Source organism: Macaca thibetana, chromosome 1, assembly GCF_024542745.1.
Source record: "Macaca thibetana thibetana isolate TM-01 chromosome 1, ASM2454274v1, whole genome shotgun sequence".
Classification (NCBI taxonomy): domain Eukaryota; kingdom Metazoa; phylum Chordata; class Mammalia; order Primates; family Cercopithecidae; genus Macaca; species Macaca thibetana.
The window spans coordinates 220,167,274-220,187,751 of NC_065578.1; the positions used below are offsets into that span (position 1 = coordinate 220,167,274).

The following is a 20,478-nucleotide window of genomic DNA, read 5'->3' on the forward strand; positions in this document are numbered from 1 at the left end:
TCTATCAATAATGTCCTGAGGACGCCTACCTCATGGGGAATTATTATTAACACCATGTATGATTTTAACTGGGCCCATTTATCAACAAGGACACTGAAGATAATGGAAGCCCCCTGAACTAGGCTGTGCAGTCTACATGGCTGCTCACAGCAGTCCTGGGTTTTGAGGCCCCAGGCAGTGTGCCAAGGGTATCACCAGCTGCCGTGACAGATAAGGAAACAGGCCCAGGGAGGCCTTCCCTATAGGCCTTCAGACACCTGGGCCAGCAATCTTCCCATTTCAACATGGCTGATATGGGACGCAGCCTCCACCCATGGGATTGGAGACATTGACTAGACTCCCCTCGTCCCTCCTCCAGGGGTTCACCTCTCTGTCATCAATGTGGGGTCCAAGGACCGGAATCAGTCACAGGGAATTACAAAAAGCCCTCCTCTAAAGCAGACTCCTCCTGACTAGCCAAGAAGTCCAGAGACCCAGGAGAAGCTACGTCCCAGCAAGCAGCCCAACTTTTAAACTAACAAGCCCTGGGCACACCTCAGGCAGGCTGGTGCCATCCCCGTTTTAGAAGAGGACAAGGTTGCCTGTCTTTACAACCTGCTGAGCTGAGGCAAACCTGGAACTCAGCCGAGTCCCAGCGAGTCATCCAGTGCTAAATCTGGAACCACTCTGGGAAATGGCCTTTTCCCAAAGTTTCCCGTAATGACCAGCGAAGCTTGGAGGTGAGTTTCCAGAGGAGTCCACCCATTTTGGAATAAGCATGTGGAGGTGTGTAGGGTCAGGTCAGGGAAGCCAGAGCAGGAATTGTATCCAACAGGAGTCCAAGCCAAAAACCCAGCAAAAGGATCAAGGGCATCCACCCCGACCCGCCTTCTCTCTGTGTTTGCTTCTGGGAGCCTTTCATTGTCTAGCTTATTCCTCCAGCTTGGAGATGTGAGAACAGGCTAAAAAGAATGAATTATTGCCCCCAGCATTCCTGTCTCCCCCTCCCCCAGTCACCTTGCAGAGGAAATGAGCATGTCCTGGAAGATAAACTTCCCCAATCGTCCGTGGCCTTATGTAAGATGATGATCCCCTGAGTCTTGGGTTTCCCATCTTTCAAGTGGCAAAAACAGCGCTACTGCCTGAGAAGCTATTCTGAAGGTTAAAGGAGGTCACACAAGCAGACGATGAGGAGAAACTATCACGTCATACAGGCTCTAAAAACAATGGCTACTGCTGCTATCATTGTTCTGTGAGCTCATATCAGTGACTGCACAGGGCAATGGTCTCAGGTGAGGTGCAGCCTCAGAACACACTTCTACCACAATTAGATACACTTCATGCCCACTAACACGAATAAAATCAAAAAGAAAGAAAGAAAAAGAGACAGAGAAAGAAAGAGAAGGAAGAAAGGAAAATTGCAAGTGTCAGGATATGGAGAAACTGGAACCTTCATACATTACTGGTAGGAGTGTAAAATGGTGCAAAACCGTGGAAACAGTTTGGCAGTTCCTCTGAGAGTTACCAATGACACAGCAAATCCACACCTAGGTATATACCTAATATAATTGAATGAAAACAACTGTTTATACAAAAACTTGTGCATGAATAATCATAGCAGTATGATTAGACTTAATTTACAAGCATATATATATATTTCTTCACATCTCTCTTCCCCACTTCTGGTTTCTTTTTACCTTTTCAAGTAAATGACTTTAAAATGACTTCCAAATTACACAAAATTATTTTTTATAAAATGCAATTTACAGAATTATATATTAGATTAGAATTTTTATTTCTAGTAATCTTAAATTTTAGTGAAAACGAGAAGCAAGAAATCTGAACTGTATGTCAGATATTAGCATTTTGTACATAAAATTATTTCACAATTTCAGAACCCTGTTTTCTCATATAATAATTATTTACATTGGAAATGACCCAGACATTCAATAAGCATTTGTTATTTAATTTAAAATAATGTTAAGATTTTACATTACACAAAATGTCCACTTATAGGTATTTATCTCATTTACATGTATTTAATTAATTTATTTTTTAACAATTTAGATTACTCTTGAAAACCAAGGTATTATATAAAGTTAGTCATTATCTAAAGTTATTTCCCTAATAACCACAGAGGTCAATATAAAATTTATTGATTTAGACAGAAATATATGCTGATGACTCTAAAGACATTTTTATTATTTTAATAATAATTTTTGAAGCTAGTTTTATTTATCAAAGATTCACATGAACTTGAAAACTGTTTAGACTTAATTTATGAGTATTCGTTTACTTATATGCCAATTTGGTAGCAAGACAAGTGAAACAAAAAGCTGGTTCTTTGAAAAGATAAATAAAATTGATAGACCACCAGTGAGATTAACCAAAAAAAGAAAACAGAGGATCTAAATAAGCTCAATTAGAAACAAAACAGGAGATATTACAACTGATACCACAGAAATACAAAAGACCATTCAAGGCTACTATGAACATCTTTACATGCATAAACTAGAAAACCTAGAAGAGATAAATAAATTCTTGGAAATATACAACCCTCCTAGATTAAACCAGAAAGAAATAGAATATTTGAACAGACCAATAACAAGCAGAGAGATTGAAATGGTAATTCTTTATAAAAAAATGCCAATAAAAAGAAGTCCAGGACCAGATAAACTCACAGCTAAATGCTATCAGACATTAAAAGAAGAGGCGGGCACAGTGGCTCACACCTCTAATCATGGCACTTTGGGAGGCCAAGGGGAGTGGATCACTTGAGGCCAGGAGTTCAAGACCAGCTAGCCAACATGGTGAAACCCCGTCTCTACTAAAAGCACAAAAATTAGCTGGGCATTTTAGCGCACACCTGTAATTCCAGCTATTAGGGAGGCTGAGGCAAGAGAGTTGCTTGCACCCAGGGGATGGAGGTTGCAGTGAGCCAAAATTGTGCCACTGCACTCCAGCCCAGGTGACAGAGCAAGACTCTGTCTCGAATAAATAAATAAATAATTGGTACCAATCCTGTTGACACTATTACAAATGGTAGAGAAAGATGGAATCCTCCCTAAATCATTCTATGAAGCCAGTATCACCCTAATACCGAAACTAGTAAAGGATGTAACTGAAAAAGAAAACTACAGACCAATATCCCTGATGAACATAGATGCAAAAATCCTCAACAAAATACTAGCTAAGCAAATCCAAAAGCAAATCAAAAAGATAATCCATCACGATCAAGTGGGTTTCATACCAGGGATGCAAGGATGGTTTAACATATGTAAGTCAATAAATGTGATACACCACATAAACAGAATTAAAAACAAAAATCACATAATCATACCAATAGATGCAGAAAAAGCATTCAACAAAATCCAACATCCCTTTATGATTAATACCCTCAGCAAAATCTACATAGAAGGGACATACGTTAAGGTAAGAAAAGCCATCTATGACAAACCCACAGACAACATCACACTGAACAGGGAAAAGTTGAAAGCATTCCCCATGAGAACTACAACAAAAGAAGGATGCTCACTCTCACCATGCCTATTCAACATAGTACTAGAAATCCTAGCCAGAGGAATCAGACAAGAGAAATAAATAAAGGGCATCCAAATTGGTAAAGAAGAAGTCAACCTGTTGCTGTTTGTGTCTGGTATGATTGTATACCCAGAAAGGCATATAGACTCATGCAAAAAACTCCTAGAACTGGTAAATGAATTCAGTAAAGTTTCAGGATACAAAATGTACACAAATCATTAGCTCTGCTATACACCAACAGTGACCAAGCTGAGAATCAAATCAAGAACTCAATCTCTTTCACAATAGCTACAAAAAAAAATTAAATACTTAGGAATATACCTAACCAAGGACATGAAAGACCTCTACAAGGAAAACTACAAAACATTGCTGAAAGAAATCATAGATGACACAAACAAATGGAAACACATCCCATGCTCATGAATGGGTAGAATCAATGTTGTGAAAATGACCATACTGCCAAAAGCAATCTACAAATTCAATGCAATTCTCATCAAAATGCCACCATCATTCTTCACAGAACTAAAAAAAAAAATCCTAAAATTCATATAGGACGAAAAAAGAGCCTGCATAGCCAAAGCAAGACTAAACAAAAAGAACAAATCTGGAGGCATCACTTTACCCAACTTCAAACTATAGTGTAAGGACATAGTCACCAAAACAGCATGGTACTGGTATAAAAAATAATTGTCTAGGCCGATGGAACAGAACAAAGAACCAAGAAATAAAGCCAAATATTTACAGCCAACTGATCTTTGACAAAGCAAACAAAAACACAAAGTGGGGAAAGGACACCTTATCCAATGAATAGTGCTGGGATAATTGACAAGCCACATATAGAAGAATGAGATGGGATCCTCATCTCTCATCTTATACAAAAATCAACTCAAGACGGATGAAGGACTTACATCTAAGACCTGAAACCATAAAGATTCTAGGAGATAATATCATAAAACCCCTTCTAGACTTTGGTTTAGGCAAAGACTTCATGACCAAGAACCCAAAAGCAAATGCAACAAAAACAAAGATAAATACATGGGACTTAATTAAACTAAAAAGCTTCTGCACAGACAAAGAAATAATCAGCAGAGTTAACAGACAACCCACAGAGTGGGGGAAAATTTTCACAATCTATACATCCAACAAGGGACTAATATCCAGAATCTACAATGGACTCAAACAAATCAGCAAGGAAGACACAAACAATCCCATCAAAAAGTGGGCTAAGGACACAGATAGACAATTCTCAACAGAAGATATACAAATGGCCAACAAACATGAAAAAATGCTCAACATCGCTAATGATCAGGGAAATGCAAATCAAAACCACAAGGCAATACCACCTTACTCCTGCAAGAATGGTCATAATCAAAAAATTAAAAAATAATAGATGTTGATGTAGATGCACTGAACAGGGAACACTTCTACCCTGCTGGTGGGAATGTAAACTAGTACAACCACTATGGAAACCAGTGTGGAGATTCCTTAAAGAACTAAAAGTACAACTACTGCCTGATCCAACAATCCCACTACTTTGCTAGAGGAAAAGAAGTTATTTATTATTTATTATTATACAAAAAAATTATTATTTGTTATTATGCAAAAAAGATACTTGCACACATATGTTTATAACAGCACAATTCACAATTGCAAAAATGTGGAACCAACCAAAATGCCCATCAATCAATAAGTCCATAAAGAAAATTATATATATATATAGATACACACACAATGGAATACTACTCAGCCTTAAAAACAAATAAATTAATAGCATTTGCAGCCACCTTAATGAGATTAGAGACTATTATTCTAAGTGAAGTAACTCAGGAATGGAAAACCAAATATTGTATGTTCTCACTCATAAGTGGGAGCTAAGCTATGAGGATGCAAAGACATAAGAATGATACAATGGACTTTGGGGACTCAGGAAAAGGGTAGAAAGGGGTGAGGGATAAAAGACTACAAATTGGGTGCAGGGTATACTGCTCAGGTGATGGGTGCACCAAAATCTCACAAATCGCCACTAAAGAATGTCTTCATATGGCCAGGTGTGGTGGCTCACACCTGTAATCCCAGCACTTTGGGAGGCTGAGGAGGGTGGATCACCTGAGATCAGGAGTTTGAGACCAGCCTTACCAACAAGGAGAAACCCCATCTCTACTAAAAATGCAAAAAAAATTAGCCAGGCAGGGTGGCCCATGCTTGTAATCCCAGCTACTTAGGAGGCTGAGGCAGGAGAATCGCTTGAACCCGGGAAGCGGAGGTTGTGGTGAGCCGAGATCGAGCCATTGCACTCCAATCTGGGCAACAAAAGTGAAACTCTGTCTCAAAAAAAAAAAAAAAAAGAATGAACTCATGTAACCAAATACCACCTGTTCCACAATCACCCATGGAAATCAGAATGTTATATACATATAAAATAGGTAACAGTTGTTTTATCATGATTAAATTGGTATCAAATTAATAGGCATAAGTGAAAAAACTAATCATTTACTAGTCATAAAAAATACAATAATATCATTCACTGTATATTACCAAGAAAGTAACTCAGATAAGCAGCAGATGATGAGAAGAGCATCCTGAAAATTCTGCATATATCCTTATGTATATCCTTAAAAATCACTTACTTTCCTTTATGTAATTTTGATTTTAATTTAAATGTCACGTATTTTCAGCTAACATTTAAATTAGTCTTTTGTTGTAAAACTTCAGTTGTTATAAATCGTGAAACATTTTCAGAAACTTGCTTGAAGGTAGAAATAATTCTTTCCTTCTATGATATAATTATATCACATTAAATATTTACAAAATTATGTTTGAGAAATGTATTCTGACCTTGAACATAATAAAGAAGATACCCATCTGGAATATTGCAGAGTGGTTGATACCACATTTTATCAAAGGACGGTGATGTTCATCTTCTGTTTCCCACAGAACTCTGGATCCAGTAACAGAGGTAAGGAGAAGCAGCAGCAGTATTTCAAATGTCCACATTTGATCTGCAAAAGATTCTGAGCAGGTAGAAAAAAATTGCATTCTACTTCAGTCTGTGAAATTAAGGTTCAGTTATTTTTCAAGATTGGGAGGACATCATAGTGTTGATTTTTTTTTTTTTTTTTTTTTTTTTTTTTTTTTTTTTTTTTTGAGATGGAGTCTCTCCTAGGCTGGAGAGTCACCTAGGCTGGAGTGCAGTGGTGTGATCTTGGCTGACTGCAAGCTCTGCCTCCTGGGTTCACACCATTCTCCTGCCTCCCGAGTAGCTGGGACTACAGGCGCCCGCCACCATGCCCGGCTAGTTTTTGTATTTTTAGTAGAAACAGGGTTTCACTGTGTTAACCAGGATGGTCTCAATCTCCTGACCTCATGATCCGCCCGCCCTGGCCTCCCAAAGTGCTGGGATTACAGGCGTGAGCCACCGTGCCCGGCCGCCTGCAGAGATTCTTAACAGAGGAGCCGATTCATTGTAAACTTCTTGGCCATATTTGGTCCAAATTTAACTTCAAGGAATTTCAGCATGAGCCCATTTTCTTTCTGTAGGACAAACATCTTCATTATAACATACAATGTCACTGTTAGAGTACACACCAAGTGAAAATTAATCACTTTCATTATTTTAGCTACAAAAGTTCCTTTCTTTAGATTTAGCCAAAGGCACTTAGTAAGCATTGAGACTGCTACCAAAGTTAATAAACAAGATACCAAGAAAGCTTGATTCTCTAGCTGCAGTAAATATCCCAGGAAGAGAGAAAATACATAGATTTTATAAACTTCAGAAACCTCATCACTTTGCTCCAGTGAAAAGATATCTAGCAGGAACAGAGATATTGCTGGAAGAAACGGGATAGTGGCTGTACCCCCATCATCATAAATGTGTAAATGGAAGCACTCATCGACAAGTAGAGAACCTCTCTCCATAAGTATTTAAGTTGCTTTTTCATAGCCTGGAAGCCCAGTAACTTGGCAGGCAAAACATGGCAGTGCCCAGTTTTCTCTTAAAGGAATGGAGTATTCAGTTCTTGTTGTATTATGTCTACCCTGTTAATAATAACCCATGCAACAGTGAGCATTCCTGCTAGCCACATTCCATTCATAAGCCAACTTGTAACAAATAAAGCAACAACATATATTCCTTACACTCCAAAAACAATGCCAATAGAGAAATACTCCACCTCAGTAATCTCATTGCTACCAGTGGCTTGATATAAAACACTGGCAATGAGTTCTGGATATGCAGCAGGTCGAACCGCAGACAAAGCTCCTCAGACCCCAGATTAAAGAAGGAAGAGGTTTTCTATTCAGCTGGGAGCGTCGGCAGACCCACGTCTTAAGAGCCGAGCTCCCGAGAAAGAAATATTGGCCTTTGTAAAGGTTTACGACGTTAAGGGGTCCACGTGAAAGGGTCGTGAGAAATCCAGCAGTGTGGGAAACGTGGCTGGGGACTACATGCATCAGCTAACAGAACAAAAAGTTTTACAGTGCTTTTTTCACACAGTGTCTGGGATTTACAGATAACACAAGTAGTTTAAGTCACGTGTCGATGTTATTATTATTACTTACTTTAACTCTTAGGGCCGGGTGGTGGTGCCAAGGTTGTCTGGCTATTTATCTTACTTTTGTTTCTTTCTAACTTTTCTAAGTAGTCTAGTGAACTAGGCAAGGTCGGGGGGGATAGGGCAGCAGGAGTAGTAGTGGTCTCCTTCCTTATCCCCCCTCTTTGAGAATTGTCACTAATTAGTGGGAGTTCTCACTTTTATTTTTACTTTCTGAATCTCTTTGCGAGACAGAGCGATAGTGTTTTATGTAATACACTTGGGCTGAAGTTTTCTGAGGACCCCATGGTAGCTACAAAACCTTTTATCATTTGAAGGAGCAAGCGTAATACACAGGGGAGCAGCAAGCAAGTTTCTATTACCACTAATATACTTATAATGAGGGCTTTAAATTCTTTATAGCTGGAAACTGTTTTCTAAATGAAGACCTAGGATCAAACCTGTGTTAAACCTGCACAGGCACATGTATCAACTTTGTCATGTCCTAAGCAGGTTAGTTTTTCACTGGGTCTTAAAAGCTTTTTCTTAGTGAGTAACACAGGTTTTTTTTAATAACAGAAGTTTTTAAGAGCCAGATGCGTGAACATGGGCTGTCTGTTTGGGGAAAGAGTCAGTTAAAGTAAAGTTATCTTCAGGCATTAACTCTTTTGCTTCTCAAGGCCATTGGTATCTTACGTTAGCCTTTTTATAAACGTGACATGAAGAGACATCCAGGCTGCCAGCAATGTTTTCAGCCAACTGAGCAAATAGGCTTTTTTCCTTTTTTTTTTTTTTCCTAAAGGAGGAGGTTCTGGTAACTTCTGGTTTATATGTTTAAAGAATGACTGTAAGACTCGGAATTATTGCTGGGCTGGATGGGTCTGGGTTTGCCAAGTAGTATGTGTGCAGTGGGGACACCTTACATAGGTGTTTCTTCTAGCGTGGTTATGGGGGGGTAACAGTAGCAAAACAATGTACAGTATATTCATATCCAGCAAGGACAAAAGAGGTCCTTACCTGGGAAAAAGGTTGAAGACAGCGACAGAATAGAAAAACAGTGAGTATTACAGGAAAACTGTTGGTCTTAAGATTTTTAACTACATTGACTTGCTTGATGAGTCCTCAAGCTTCGGCCATGCGCAGACTGGTCAGCTGCTGGTGTGTGACTAGAACGGGGCTTGTTGTCTCCTCAAGCTTCGGCCGTGCGTAGACTGGTCAGCCTCCGGAGTGACCAGAGCAGGGCTGTCGTCCTCGGCAGCAGCTTGGTCTCATCTCAGGATCAGCCGGGTTGGGTGATCTGCGTCCTGCTGGCTGGTCCACTTGTCCTGAGTTGCCGGTGTTCGCTGACTGGTGGATCCAAGACACAACACCTGCAACTTTAACAGCAGTGGGAGTGGACAAGGTTACAGTACAGGGCCCATCCTATATGGGTCCTAGAAAAATTAGATTTTACTTTAAACAGAGTCACTAGATTTAAAAGGGTGTCAGGCTTATAGGCATTTTCATTTATTTAATTATGAACACTTTATATGGCTATTTTTAAAGCCTGCATTTGCTTTTTTAAGGTTAATTCCTTTAGTTTCTGGAGGTCACCTTTAATCTGACTGATGATTTGGGGATGGCCAACCAAACAAAATCTTACAGGGCAAATACCTAGTTTGTTTGGTGGGGGTGCCCCCGACTCAGAGGAGGACCATAGGCAAAAACCCGATTTTATCATAAATGAATTTTCTGGCAATATTTTTTTTCAGTAGTGTCCAGTTCATGCGTTCCACCTTTTCTTGAACTTTGTGGCCGATAGGCTGTGTGTAACTTCTATTTTATTTTTAATGGTCTTGTTAAATCTTGCACAATTTCAGCTATAAATGCTGGCCTATTGTCTGACTTTAAAGTTAGAGGTAGTCTAAACCTGGGGATAACGTCTTTTAACAGTACTTTAGTCACTTCTTGTACTTTTTCTGTCCTGGTGGGGAAAACTTTAACTTAACCTGAAAAGGTGCAAACAAGCACTAGCAGGTACCGATAGCCTCCAGCATGGGGCAGTTCTGTAGTCTGTAAGTAAGTTTTCACAAGGTACGGCTCTTTCTCCTGTTTAAGTTCCTTAGAGGAGGGGTTCTTCCCCCCGCCCTCTGCCCCCGCTGTGTAACTCTATGTAGTAGCTTAGCCTTCCGTGAGAAACTGGAATCCAGATACAGCAGAATCTTGCTGCTTTTAACTTCTAATGTGACCGTGGGCTCCTGGGAGCCTAATGAGAAGGTGCGTAGTCTGCCCTAATCTTTACATTCTTCAGCTCCTGTCAGCCTGAACAGATCAGTATTTGGTTCCTCCAAGGTGCGGCAGCCCTTGGCCGATGGCCTCTTCGTCTTGCGGCCTTGGCCATTTCCTTTATTGCCTTTTGAACACTTACCCTTCTAGTGTCCTTTCTTTTTGCATCTCGCACATTAATCTCTCTCTACCCTTGTCCGGCTCTTGAATCCTTGCCTAACTTGACTTCTTTCACATTTACATCCACATCCAGGTCCTCTCACATTGCTAATTTTTCTTTTTCTAAGAGCTGTTGCTAAATATTGGCTTTTTTGCTCCATGCACTGCTGTGTCTCCTGTTTTCTTTTGATTCTCTTTTTTTTCACACTGACTTTTACTCTTTCTTTTTCTTTTGCTTTTTCCCAGTTTTGTTCCTTGGTCACAGTTAACATACGCCGTGGTGGCCACTTTTATAGGCTAGGTGGCATTCGTGCCCGCAGTTTCTGCTTGATGTTACCCTGGACTTGCTTTACAAGTGAAGTTTCACTAGATACTGATTTTCAGCAGCCTCAGGGTTAAATGACATGTAAAGCCAGAATGCTTTATAGAGTCTCTTATAAAAACTGTCTTAGGCTCTTGTCAGCTCCTTGAAGGATTCCTGAAATCTTTTTTCTATTACTTGCTTTTTTCTAACAACTCTCAGCCTCTGCAGAAGTGCTTCTCAGTACCTCTGCAAACGCTGAAGCTGAGTTGCATTCTCTGGGTGTTTTTTTCCTCTTTTTCCTAGAGTTTAACAAGCCCTTTTCTTTATATAATTTTTTATGCACTTGGAGGGTTAAACAGGCACACCGAGAGTCAGTGTAGATGTTTACAGTCTTACCTTTACTGAGTTCTGAGGCCAAAATTTTTTTTTTTTTTTTTTTTTGAGACGGAGTCTCGCTCTGTCGCCCAGGCTGGAGTGCAGTGGCGCGATCTCGGCTCACTGCAAGCTCCGCCTCCCGGGTTCACGCCATTCTCCTGTCTCAGCCTCCCGAGTAGCTGGGACTACAGGCGCCCACAACCACGCCCGGCTAATTTTTTGTATTTTTAGTAGAGACGGGGTTTCACCGTGGTCTCGATCTCCTGACCTTGTGATCTGCCCGCCTCGGCCTCCCAAAGCGCTGGGATTACAAGCGTGAGCCACCGCGCCCGGCCTCTGAGGCCAAAATTAAAGCAATGAGCTCAGCTTAACGACAGTGTCCAGGGTTACCACCACATACTCTGCACATCTCTCTCCTTGTGGGTTGATGAAGCTGTTCCCGTCCACGAATAGCTCCTGGTCTACTGATGCCCAAGGCTGGTCCCGGAGGCCAGGTCTGCTAGAGTAAACTTGAGTCCAACACCTCTACACAGTCATGTCGACAGGGCTCTAGCTGCCGGGAGCAAGGTGAGGGGTTCAGGGTGTTTCCAGTTTAGTAGATCAGTGGTTGAAAAGGGCTGATAGATGAAGGTCTGTTGTCCCCCCAGATGTGGGCCTGGTCATTATAATAGACAGGTCCTCATATCTCCCTGAGAGGCATTTACGTAGCTCGAGCAAGACCAGATCTGAGACAGCCCACTTGACTATCTTGACTTCCTTCCTTGGCCTCTCGAGGCTCTAATCCTCCCCTTCGAGGTGAGATCTGGGGCATGTTAGCTCCTGAATCTAGTTTCTGAGGGGTCTGTTGGCCTCGGTAAAGCGGGGTAGGCTGGGACACATGGAGAAAGAATTTCTATGATCTCTGGTGGCTCCTGCAAAACTGGCTTCTTTTGCTGTTTCTGGGACTCCCTTTTTTAACTCTGTGTCTGCTGGCAAAGTTGCTCTTACTTTTACTTTTGGCTTTTCTGCAATAAGCTGTTAAACAGGGCTAAATTTATGCCAGTTTTGTCTGTGTTGTATTTAACCATGAGTCAATATAAAAGAACTTGGTCTAGGTACACTGGCTGTCCTCCGACCTCTGTCACCACCTTAAATACATGGCCAATTGTTCCTTGTCTATAGCTCCTTCAGTGGGCCATCCAACACCAAAAGAGGGCAGTTCTAATTCACACAGAGATCTTAACCTCTGAGCGGTTAACTTAACTCTATAATCTCCTGCAAAACCTTTCTTAAGGTTCTGTAACATGCATTTTAATAGAGTAAGTTTTGATGATTTGATGACTTTCCCTTTTTCTTTTTGAATTTTTTTTAACACAGTTCCTAGCGGAGTGGGCTTACTTTGTGTCTGACCTATTTTTCTCTTGAGATGAAACAACATTCACACTACAAAAAGGAAAGGGTAAAAAGTCACTCACTCATCTCATTCACACTAAATCAAAATCAAAACTAAAACCAAAGTGTTGTTAAAGACACACCTGTTCGTCAAGCAATTTAAGCCAAGTCAAAATCAGAACCAAAACCAAAGTGCCAATAAAGGCACCCCTGTTTATCAAGCAATTCAAGTCAAGTCAAAACGAAAACTAAAACCAAAGTATCAAGCAATTAATTCAAGTCAAGTCAAAAACAAAAACCAAAGTGCCGGTACAGGCACCCCATGGATGATCAGGCCACGCTTCCACTCAAATGGAGTGGGCGAGTTCCAAAGACCAGTCTTACCAAGTTTCAGATGTCCGGACTTAAAGTGCCAGTTCCTTCCCGGTGTTCAGCCACTGGGTGGATCCTCCATGGGCACCTGCTGTGCACTGCTCTGAGGAGGCGTTCCACCGGGGCAAATGCCTACCCGGGAGCGCTCTCAGGATCCACATCGCTCAAGCTGGCCGGTGTCCCCTGCAGGGATGCTCCACAGGGCAGGCCTAAGCTGCCTAAGGGGCTGCCTCTGTCCGTTTATCACCTCACTTCCCGGTCAGGGAACCAAGAAACGTAGCAGGACAAGCCGCAGAAAAAGCTCCTCAGACACCAGATTAAGGAAAGAAGAGGTTTTTTATTCGGCCCGGAGCGTCCGCAGACTCCCGTCTTAAGAGCCGAGCTCCCCGAAAAAGAAATACCTGGCCTTTTAAAAGGCTTACGACTTAAAGGGGTCTACGTGAAAGGGTCGTGATAAATCCAGCAAGCATGGGAAACGTGACTGGGGCCTACATGCATCAGCTAACAGAACAGAAAGTTTTACAACACTTTTTTCATACAGTGTCTGGAATTTACAGATAACACAAGTAGTTTAGGTCAGGGGTTGATGTTATTATTATTACTTTTTTTTTAACTCCTAGGGCCAGGTGGTGGTGCCAAGGTTGTCTGGCTATTTATCTTACTTTTGTTTCTTTCTAACTTTTTGCTTTCTCTCTTTCCTCCTGTCTTGTGAACTAGGCAAGGTACAGGGAGGAGGCAGCAGGAGAAATAGTGGTCTCTTTCCTTAGATATAGAAACATTTGCTACACTGCATTTATGCTCTTCAGAGATACAGTTTTGTTATTGTGTGTCAGTTCATAAACACCTCTTCCAAATGAAGGTGATGTTAGCACATCTTTATGAGTGATAAATGCCACTGTCACCCTGAAGTGTAATTTCCCGGTCAAGCTCCTGCCTGCTGGAAAGTGAGAGTTTCTGTTCATGGTATAAGTAGAGATCATATATCATACCACTAGTAATGGCTGCAAGACAGCCAATGAAAATCTTTGCAAAGCCTTGAAATCATACACGTCTTGGAGCTCCTTCAGAAACTAGAATGTCACTGATTTTCTCTTCTTTGGCAGATTCCTTATTTTCTGAAGATTTTGGCATTTTTCTTTAACTCAGCTCTACAATTGGTCCTTATTCATCTGCCATCGTCCACTCAGGGCGCAGGGCGCCCCTCCAACTCCCTCATGGCCTGGAGTCTCACTCCCTCTGCCTGGCGGAACCCCCCCACCTTGGCCCACTCATAGCCATCACACCCCCACTACCTGACCTGCCCACTTCAAGGTATATTTTTGATGAAAAATGTCATGAATAAAATAATTTTATTTTAGATAGAGTTTCACTCTGTCACCCAGGCTGGAGTGCAGTGGTGTGATCTCAGCTCACTGAAACCTCCGCCTCCGGGGTTCAAGCGATTCTCTGCCTCAGCCTACCGAGTAGCTGGGACTACAGGCGCCCGCCACCATGCCTGGGTAATTTTTGTATTTTTAGTAGAGACGGGGTTTCACCATGTTTGCCAAGCTGGTCTCGAACTCCTGACCTCAGGTGATCCACCCACCTCAGCCTCCCAAAGTGCTGGGATTACAGGTGTGAGCTATCGCACCCAGTCAAAAATAATTTTATATGGAAAGAAAATCTTGTATGATAATTTTTTGCCCTAAAGTAAAATAGCTGATTGTTTAGGAAAGAGAGAAACGTAAGACAAGTCAGACGGTCTAAGCATGTGACAGCCTATTTAAGTTGTAATAAGGTTTATGAAGGAGAATTTACAAAAGGAATTTTGTATGTGATTAAGTTGACTATAATTAAAAGGGAATTATTTATAATAATCTCTCTAGCATTAGTCCCCTATGTTACAACAAGGTTTTCTTAAGGTACTCATTTGCTCTTAATGAATTACAAAATGTTTCTTTTTAACTTTATAACCTCTTTTTTTAATTCCTCAGACTCATATCTCAGAGCTTCAACTTTTGCTGTGTCTCACTGCTTTCAGCTTGTTCTCCCCTTGAGAAGGCTTAAAACGAAGGCCTAAAACTCTCCTTTACCTTTTTCATCAGCTCCCGTAACTTTTTTCCTCCACTTATAACTATTGTTGTGGCCTAATGCTAAAATGTTTTATCTTAAAGGACCAGAAAAGCAATATTTTCCTCCAGTATAACTTGATTCTGTGCTCTGGGCTTTTCTTGATATGTCTAAATTTTGCAGTGTGATCAGGACACTTGTCATACAGTTACTAAGAATTATGTAATTCCTTGTTATATTCATAACCTTGAACACATTCTTCCCGATTAAATTGAAGTAATTTCTTTCATCAGGTTTAACTTCCAGGTTATCTAATGGGTTTCCCATAAGGAGAACAGCATGTTATGTTTTGTCAAAATAATTCCTATGATGCTTTTTTGTTGGCTTATTTGTTTGTTTGTTTGTTTTTGAGACAGGGTCTCACTCTGTCTACCAGGCTGAAGTGCAGTGGCACAATCTCGGCTCACTGCAGCCTCGACCTCCCAGGCTCAAGCAATCTTCCCACCTCAGCTTCCCAAGTAGCTGTGACTGCAGGAGCGTGCCACTATACCTGGGTATTTGTGTATTTTTTGTAGAGATGGGATTTCACTATGTTGGCTAAGCAAGCTATGTTGTCTTTATTGGGTTTTCAACTGCCTAGAAAAAACAAATCTAAAAGGGTTAAAGTTTTTATATCCATTGCAACCTTCTATATTGCCTTTAATGTCTTCTGATGATCACTTTGGTTAAATGAGTATTATTTTACCATGACCTGTGATTCTGTTTTAATCAAATCCTTTGAGTATTTTAACATCTTTGACAGACGTCTTTAAAACTGAATCCAGAATTGTGTCTGACCTTTTGCCCAAAGCTATATAAATTAAACACCATAAGATTACAAGATCTTTTTGCAGCTTCCAGTCAGGTCGTGGACTCCAGTATCACTATCTCCAACCCCTTAAAAAGGTCCTTATCAGGTGCTATTAACTAATCCTTGTGCTGTTAAATTATACAGCTTTGACTCATGGGCGCACATATCTTATCCAAAGAAGACATTGACTCCTGCCAGTATCTGACACCCCAACTCAAGTTCATTAGAGCCTTGTCTCTGGACCCAATCAAAGGTGACAACCAAAGTAAACAGCTTTTATGAGACATAGGAATAGGCCAGTGTTCAAAATCATTAGGATTCATTTAATAATTTTGCCTTTATCTAAAATAATATAATTTGTTCCATGTCTTGATACTAAATAACTTAAATGTTTAATTACCTTTAAGCTTCCTTTTCTGCCATTCTCAGAACTAGGCAGGGCTTATGACATTTTGATTTAAAACATTGCTAATTATTTATATTTTGTTTTACCTCTAAAAATCTAAAACTGTTCAATCCCTCCAGGCCCAGGGACTATTACAGAGGAGATGTAACACAGCTTGGCTCTGCATCTTCACCCCCGTCTCATCTGGAATTGTAATCCCCACATGTCAGAGGAGGGGCCGGGTGGGAGATGACTGAATCATGGTGCAGATACCCCCTTGCCGTTCTCATAATAGTGAGTTCTCATGATTATTTGGTTGTTCTACAGTGTGTGGCACTTCCTTCTTCTCTCTCCCTCCTTCCACCATGTAAGATGTGTCCTGCTTCTCCTTCACTTTCCACTGTGATTGTAAGTTTCCTGAGACCTCCCTACCCATGTGGAACTGTGAGACAGTTAAACTCTTTTCTTTATAAATTACCCAGTCTCAGGTATTTCATTATGACAGTGTGAAAATGGACTGATTGAGAAAATTGGTACCAGGAGAGTGGAGCACTACTATAAAGATACCTGAAAATGTGGAGGTGACTTTGGAACTGGGTAATGGACAGAGGTTAGAACAGTTTGGAAGGCACAGAAGAAGACAGGAAGATGGGAAGATGTGGGAAAGTTTGAAACTTTCTAGAAACTTGTCAAATGGTTGTGATGAAAATGCTGATAGTGACATGGACAATGAAGTCCAGGCTGAGGAGGTCTCACATGGAGATGAGAAACTTATTGGGAACCAGATTAAAGGTCACTCTTGCTGTGCTTCAGCAAAGAGACCCATGGCATTTTGCCCCTGCCCTGGAGATCTGTGGAACTTCGAATCTGAGAGAGATGATTTAGGGTATCTGGCAGAAGAAATTTCTAAGCAGTAAAACATTCAAGACATGACCTGGATGTTCCTAATAGCATATAGTCATATGTGTTCACAAAGAAATGATCTGAAATTGGAACTTCTGTTTAAAAGGAAGCAGAGCATAAAAGTTTGGAAAATTTTCAGCCTGGTCATGTGGTAGAAAGGAAATGCCCATTTTCTGGGGAGGAATTCAAGCCCAAGCCAGCTGCAGAAATTTGTGTAAGTAATAAGAAGCCAAATGTTAACAGCCAAGAAAATGAGAAAAATGTCTCGAGGGCATTTCAGAGATCTTCATGGCAGCCCCTCCCATCACAGGCCCAAGGCCTAGGAGGGAAAAAAGATTCTGTGGGCCAGGCCTAGGACCCAGCTGTTCTGTGTAGCCTCCGGACTTGACAGCCTGCATCCCAGCCACTCCAGCTCCATCCATGGCTAAAAGGGGCAAAAATACAGCTTAGACCATGACTTCAGAGGGTGTAAGCCCAAGTCTTGGTGGTTTCCATGTAGTGTTGGGCCTGTGGGTGCACAGAAGGTAAGAGTTGAGATTCGGGATCTTCACCTACATTTCAGAGGATATATGGAAACTCCTAGATGTCCAGAGACATCCCCACCAAAATCTCATCTCAAATTGTAATCTTCATGTGTCAGGGGAGGGGCCTGGTGGGAGGTAATTGAATCATATGGCAGGGAGAGTGGGTACTTCCCTCTTGCTGTTCTAATAGTGAGTGACTTCTCATGAGATCTGGTTGTTTGAAAGTGTGTGGCACTTTCATTTCTCTCTCTTTCATGCCACCATGTAAGACATGCCACTTCACCTTCTGCCGTGATTGTAAATTTCCTGAGGCCTCCCCAACCATGTGGAACTGTGAGTAATTAAACCTCTTTCCTTTATAAATTACCCTATCTCAGGTATTTCTTTATAATAGTGTAAAAATGGACTAATAGAAGGTGGGTTTGTAAGAGTGCAAGGGCTGGGTTTTGGAGGATAAAATCAATTCAGACCCTCCAAATCAAGCATCTAGGGAACACTGATGCAAGGGGCGGGCTCTCAAGGCACTCAGTAGCCTCTGTGGCTCTGCACGGTACAGCTCCTGTGACCACTTTCACAGCTGGTGTTGAGTGCTGCACCTTTTCCAGGTACATGGTGCAAGCTATCACTGGATCTGCAAGCTATCCAGATCTCTAGGTTCTGGAGGATGGTGGCCCTCTCATCACAGCTCCACTAGGCAGTGCCACAGTAGGAACTCTGTGTGGGCTCTCTGACCCCGCATTCCCTTCCTCACTGCCCTCGGAGAGTTTCTCCATGAGTGCTGCAAATTTTCCATATCTGTACACTTTGCTTCCCTTTTAAACATAAGTTTCCATTTAATACCAATCTCTTTGTGAATGCATATAAGCATACACTTTCAGAAAGAGCCAGGTTACATATTGAACGTTTTGCTGCTTAGAAATTTGTTCTGCCAGATACCCTAAATCATCTCTCTCAAATTCAAAGTTCTACAGATCCCCAGAGCAGGGGCAAAATGCCACCAGTCTCTTTGCTGACGCATAGCAAGAGTGACCTTTACTCCAGTTCCCAATAAGTTCCTCATCTCCACGTAAAACTTCCTCAGCGTGGACCTCGTTGTCCATATCACTTTCAGCAGGTTGGTCACAGCCATTCCACAAGTTTCTAGGGAGTTTCAAACTTTTTCATATCTTCCTGTCTTCTGAGTCCTCCAAACTGTTCCAACCTCTGCCCATTACCCAGTTCCAAAGTTGCTTCCACATTTTCAGGTGTCTTTACAGCAGTGCCCCACTGTCCTGGTAGCAATTTTCTGTATTACTCTGTTTTCACACTGCTATAAAGAACCACCTGAGACTGGTAATTTATGAAGAGAAGAGGTTTAATTGACTCACAGTTTCACATTGCTGGGGAGGCCTCAGGAAACTTACAATCATGACGGAAGATGAAGGAGAAGCAAGGCATGTCCTACATGGTAGCAGTAGAGAGTGAAAAACGAGGGGAGAACCCATCAGCCCTCATGAGAACTCACTCACTATCATGAGAACAGCATGGGGAAACTGCCCCCATGATCGAATCATTTCCCACCAGTCCCCACCTCTGACACATGGGGATTACAATTCAAGATGAGATTTCAATGTGGACACAGAGCCAAGAGCGGAGCCATATCAGTAGCTGAGTCCATGGGTTGAGGCAAGAAAATTCATAAAGACTCTGAAATCACCTGTTATCCTGACGAGCAGGGATTTTCAATTCAAATGTCAGGAACAACATAGAAAGGACAAAGGAACCAATCTACAGTGCCCACTGGCCATGATGTGGGTACAGCTTAGTTCACTCTAGCCCAGAGAGAGAAAGAGTGAAGCTGCTGACCCTGAAGGGAGAGCTGGCCACGCAGCTGTGTGTGGGAGCTGCCGGATTAAGCAGCTGAGACAGGGCGAACAGTGTGAGAGCTACTGTGAGTAAGGTGCTGATGAGAGAGCTGCTGAATAAAACTACCTTTCACCTGCCTGTGGCCCCCCAAGTGTTCTTGCGGCTATCTGCTCATCCACCCTCTCCCTTCGGACCTCAGCATGAGTGGAACCAGACCCCAAGCATAACATTTGGCAGAGTCATGAACCTGACAAGGGACCATATGCTCGCACCACTGTGCCAGGGTCAGTACAAATTTTAATTGGTAACATATGATTGCAATAGAGAACAAGTAAAGTGTGAACTGAACATGACTTCTCTTTGCACAAAGGTCTCAGCTGGTCTGGTTACAAAGGTAAATTTTCACTGCAAGCATCTTATTTCTTAAAGGTAAGCAGAGTTAGGGAAGCATAGAAATTCAGCTATGACACGTAGGCATTCCACCAGGTAACATCAATGCAGGCTGGGCTTTGGAATCATGTAAAACTGTGTGTGTTGTCTCTGTGTGCAAAGGGGATTAAAGTATTTAACTAGAAACTAATACATTTGGCTTTGGATTCTAATTAAATATTTAGAGGTGTGTATACATTTGGGGAATTGTAATTTGTTAAATCCATATGCAGATATTTAGAGGATCATTGATGGTTTACTAAGATCAGTGAAATGGCGATGAAACAGCACGTGGGAGATCTCAGGAATTACAAAATCATCACCAGTGATAAACTCCAGGGGCTGTAAGGTGTGATACACAGTTCTACTTCTTCCTTCTCAGAAGGAGAGAGAGGACAGGTGGAAGGGAGACTCCACAGTCCTGCGGGGAACAGATGGAGAGGGGAGGCTTGTCCATTCTCAGCACCACGCGAAGCAATGGCTCTTGTAGCTGGGTGGACAGAGACCCAGAACCAGAATCAGTCTCTCCTGGGGTAGGGCAGGAGTGTGGAACACTGGTTTTATTTCTCTGTCTGGGCAAAGCCAGTGGGGAGAGAGTC

General features: G+C 41.7%; 1 pseudogene; it reads right to left on the bottom strand.

Moving 5' to 3' along the window:
- Nucleotides 1-6,416: 6,416 nt before the first annotated feature.
- LOC126959754 (probable C-mannosyltransferase DPY19L4) lies at nt 6,417-14,070 on the bottom strand (annotated as a pseudogene).
- Between the last annotated feature and the right edge of the window lie 6,408 nt (nt 14,071-20,478).